The sequence below is a fragment of the Schistocerca cancellata genome, unplaced genomic scaffold, assembly GCF_023864275.1.
Source record: "Schistocerca cancellata isolate TAMUIC-IGC-003103 unplaced genomic scaffold, iqSchCanc2.1 HiC_scaffold_996, whole genome shotgun sequence".
NCBI classification, from domain to species: Eukaryota; Metazoa; Arthropoda; class Insecta; order Orthoptera; family Acrididae; genus Schistocerca; species Schistocerca cancellata.
This window is the reverse complement of record NW_026047002.1, coordinates 7,501-12,500: the sequence shown is the minus strand read 5'-3', so window position 1 is coordinate 12,500 and position 5,000 is coordinate 7,501. Positions and strand designations below refer to the sequence as shown.

The 5,000-nt window shown below is 54.4% G+C and overlaps 1 non-coding gene across 1 annotated transcript in view; it reads right to left on the bottom strand.

Annotated features, from left to right (window-relative positions):
* Nucleotides 1–1,639, bottom strand: part of LOC126150729 (small subunit ribosomal RNA) — a 1,910-nt gene extending 271 nt beyond the window's left edge. The window contains exon 1 of the ribosomal RNA XR_007531593.1: nucleotides 1–1,639. This exon is cut by the window's left edge and continues 271 nt beyond it. This is a non-coding gene — a ribosomal RNA (small subunit ribosomal RNA).
* Between the last annotated feature and the right edge of the window lie 3,361 nt (nucleotides 1,640–5,000).

The window sequence follows — 5,000 nt, the reverse complement described above, 5'->3', positions numbered from 1 at the left end:
AAGGAGGTTCAGCGGGTTACCCCGACCTTTCGGCCTAGGAAGACACGCTGATTCCTTCAGTGTAGCGCGCGTGCGGCCCAGAACATCTAAGGGCATCACAGACCTGTTATTGCTCAATCTCGTGCGGCTAGAAGCCGCCTGTCCCTCTAAGAAGAAAAGTAATCGCTGACAGCACGAAGGATGTCACGCGACTAGTTAGCAGGCTAGAGTCTCGTTCGTTATCGGAATTAACCAGACAAATCGCTCCACCAACTAAGAACGGCCATGCACCACCACCCACCGAATCAAGAAAGAGCTATCAATCTGTCAATCCTTCCGGTGTCCGGGCCTGGTGAGGTTTCCCGTGTTGGAGTCAAATTAAGCCGCAGGCTCCACTCCTGGTGGTGCCCTTCCGTCAATTCCTTTAAGTTTCAGCTTTGCAACCATACTTCCCCCGGAACCCAAAAGCTTTGGTTTCCCGGAGGCTGCCCGCCGAGTCATCGGAGGAACTGCGGCGGATCGCTGGCTGGCATCGTTTATGGTTAGAACTAGGGCGGTATCTGATCGCCTTCGAACCTCTAACTTTCGTTCTTGATTAATGAAAACATACTTGGCAAATGCTTTCGCTTCTGTTCGTCTTGCGACGATCCAAGAATTTCACCTCTAACGTCGCAATACGAATGCCCCCGCCTGTCCCTATTAATCATTACCTCGGGTTCCGAAAACCAACAAAATAGAACCGAGGTCCTATTCCATTATTCCATGCACACAGTATTCAGGCGGGCTTGCCTGCTTTAAGCACTCTAATTTGTTCAAAGTAAACGTGCCGGCCCACCCAGACACTCAATAAAGAGCACCTTGGTAGGATTTCAACGGGGTCCGCCTCGGGACGCACGAACACGCACGAGGCGGTCGCACGCCTTCGGCTCGCCCCACCGGCAGGACGTCCCACGATACATGCCAGTTAAACACCGACGGGCGGTGAACCAACAGCGTGGGACACAAATCCAACTACGAGCTTTTTAACCGCAACAACTTTAATATACGCTATTGGAGCTGGAATTACCGCGGCTGCTGGCACCAGACTTGCCCTCCAATAGATACTCGTTAAAGGATTTAAAGTGTACTCATTCCGATTACGGGGCCTCGGATGAGTCCCGTATCGTTATTTTTCGTCACTACCTCCCCGTGCCGGGAGTGGGTAATTTGCGCGCCTGCTGCCTTCCTTGGATGTGGTAGCCGTTTCTCAGGCTCCCTCTCCGGAATCGAACCCTGATTCCCCGTTACCCGTTACAACCATGGTAGGCGCAGAACCTACCATCGACAGTTGATAAGGCAGACATTTGAAAGATGCGTCGCCGGTACGAGGACCGTGCGATCAGCCCAAAGTTATTCAGAGTCACCAAGGCAAACGGACCGGACGAGCCGACCGATTGGTTTTGATCTAATAAAAGCGTCCCTTCCATCTCTGGTCGGGACTCTGTTTGCATGTATTAGCTCTAGAATTACCACAGTTATCCAAGTAACGTGGGTACGATCTAAGGAACCATAACTGATTTAATGAGCCATTCGCGGTTTCACCTTAATGCGGCTTGTACTGAGACATGCATGGCTTAATCTTTGAGACAAGCATATGACTACTGGCAGGATCAACCAGGGAGCTGCGTCAACTAGAGCTGAGCAGCCGGCCGCCCGGGAGTGTGTCCCGGGGGCCCGCGCGAACACGCAAGCGTCCGCTCAATTATTCTGCAAACAGGAGGAGGCTGAGCTCCCCTGCACAATACACCTCGAAACCCTCTCAGGTCCCGGCGGCGCGCAGCGCCGTCCTAAGTACTTGGTCGGGTTCGAGAGAGGCGCAATCGCCCGGAGTTAGGCGAGTAGACGCTTTAGGTGCGACCACCCGTGCTCCCAACTGAGCTTGCCGCTGCCGACAGAGGCCCGGGAGCGTGCTGTCGTGGCATTGCCGGCGGGAGACAACACGCGCCACCTACGGTGACCGGCAGCTCCAACGCCAGCGCCACAGAAGGGCAAAGGCCCCACGTGGGTGCCGAAGCGAACTCTCCCAGCACAGCGCACGTGCCAACACGTCTGCACAACTGCGATACAAACCACCAGCGAGAACCGCTGGGGCGACCGAGCAGCAGACGGCGTCGCGGCGCCGAGTGCCGGGCGGCGGCGCATCCTCAACGCACACAGTCCTCAATCGGACCAGCACACTGCAGATGTCCACCGCGCTTCGCACCGGGCCGGCGAGGACCACACTTTGGCTGCACGGCGCCGCGCGCAGGGTGCCCCGGCGCGCAGCTGCGCCGCCTGCCGCGTCCGTCGGCCGGCGCGCCTGCCACTGGGCGCCCCCACCAGCCGGCTGTAGCGCGTGCGCCCACGCACCGCGCGGCCAGCACGCCGGGCGGCCCCCCCCCTCACCGGCCGGGGACAGTCCCACCCACCCACAGCCGCGTATCGCTTCACACCCAGATCCACATTCACGTTCATTGGTGTGGTGGGTATCGCTGACACAACCGCGTCATAGCTGTACCGATCGTTGCCCTCACAGATGTACCTCCAGCAAGATCAACCGCACCACAACGGGTTACCAGTTGTTCATTTGCGTAACGTCACCAGTAAACGTACACGTCCACGTCCATCCCCGTTTGCAAAGTCAACTATTATTGCATGCCTGCCTGTCAGGTGTCAAGACACACTACATCCGCTCACATCCACGCAACAAAATGTGCCCGACTAGAGGGCACGTGGAAGGTGCCCCCGTACGTATGCGATGTCCATTGCGCGACGAACTGTCAACCGGCCTCTGTAGCATGTCGCAGATGTGGAACGCGGGACACCGTGCTATCACATTGTGTGAGAAGAGACTACTATGTCTGCATACACGCGCCACTACATGAACAGACGGCTCATGCTGATCGCCATCCACTGCGTCCATTACTCCCACACGTCTCTATGGCGTACCACACTGCAATACAGCTGTTATGGGGAGATGACACGTAGCTGTGTACACAACATTCTGAGCGGGTTGCGGTTGGACAACAATACATTAATGTAACGTGTCATATGCCATTTACAGAGCAGGTTAAGGCACAACGTGGGTTAGGTTAAGGCACAACGTGGGTTATGTTAAGGCACAACGTGGGTTATGTTAAGGCACAACGTGGGTTAGGTTAAGGCACAACGTGGGTTAGGTTAAGGCACAACGTGGGGTAGATTGCGGCACAACTTGGGGTAGATTGCGCACAACTTGGGGTAGATTGCGGCACAACTTGGGGTAGATTGCGGCACAACTTGGGGTAGATTGCGGCACAACTTGGGGTAGATTGCGGCACAACTTGGGGTAGATTGCGGCACAACTTGGGTAGATTGCGGTACAACTTGGGGTAGATTTGCGGTACAACTTGGGGTAGATTGCGGTACAACTTGGGTAGATTGCGGTACAACTTGGGGTAGATTGCGGTACAACTTGGGGTAGATTGCGGTACAACTTGGGGTAGATTGCGGTACAAACTTGGGGTAGATTGCGGTACAACTTGGGGTAGATTGCGGTACAACTTGGGGTAGATTGCGGTACAACTTGGGGTAGATTGCGGTACAAATTGCATTACATTGCGGTGCAAATTGCGTTACATTGCGGTGCAATTGCGTTAGGTTAAGGTGCAACACAGGTTAGGGTTAAGGTGCAACACAGGTTAGGTTAAGGTGCAACACAGGTTAGGTAAGGTGCAAACAGAGGTTAGGTTAAGGCGACATAGGTTAGGTTAAGGTGCAAGATGGGTTAGGTTAAGGTGACATAGTTAGGTTAAGGTGACATAGGTTAGGTTAAGGTGACATAGGTTAGGTTAAGGTGACATAGGTTAGGTTAAGGTGACATAGGTTAGGTTAAGGTGACATAGGTTAGGTTAAGGTGACATAGGTTAGGTTAAGGTACAAACTGGGTTGTGTTTTGGTACACATTGCGTTGTAGTACAGTACTAGGTTTGGGTACGGTACACATTGTGGTATGGGATGGCGTGTTGGTGGGGGGGGGGGGGGCGGGGCGAGGTTCGTTCATATTGACCGTAGGAAGTGGATGCCCGAGGCAGCGTCAGTGTGTCAAAGGAGGTATGTCACGTTGGATGCGCTTTTCGGTAGTGAGAGGGGGCGCGCCGTGTCCGAGGTTGCGGCAGACCTGTGTGTTTCATTCCTGCCAGTGTGTTTGTTCTGTAAGACGAGGCAGTGTGGTGATGTTGGGTGCACCCCTGTGTGGGACATGTGTGGGTGTTGGTGGCTTATCTGAGCAATTGTGGTTGTCGGACGAGTGGGATATTCTGTTTTATGATTGGACCTCGTGGCCTGGTTATCATAGTCTGGTTGGTGTACTGTGGCGGATAGGATGCACCGGACGTTGGTCCATGGTGGTGCTTAATTATTGCATCTGTGTCTGTTACAGGCAGAGAGTAGTGTGTGATAGAGTGTGTGGGTGACGTGTGGTTCCTTTTGTTTGCACAGACGTTCAGCATGTATAGGGGCATTTGCGTATTTGATCTATCTATGTGGGCCTGCATAGTTTACTGAGCAGTGCTGCGAGGTGACTGAACTACGAGCGACGTACTCATTTACAGCGGAATGGTTGCCTTCTACCAAAGATGGGCGTATCGACTCTACGACAGCGTTGGCACCGCAGGAAGCGGTGTCGTAAAATGGCCCCCACACCGTCATCGTTGTGCGGGGTAGTGACCGTCTATATTGTGAGAGGAGTCCTGTTTGCCACTGGGCGTGGGGTCTCGCGTCCTGCGGTTCAGTGCCCCCAGGGAAGCGCGCGGACGTGGTGCTGCTGCTGCTGTAGCAAGCGAGCTACTTAGAGCATGTATAGGGACAGCGGGAATATGGCATATTGGATATAACTCTTCATGAAACGCATGATATAGGGGTGGATTGCACGTTACGAGTGCGGGAAGAGTCCGCCGTTCATCCGCTGGAGTTGCGATTTGGGCGGTTGGGGTGGGGCACTTGCGGGTGCGGGTGCGAGTGGA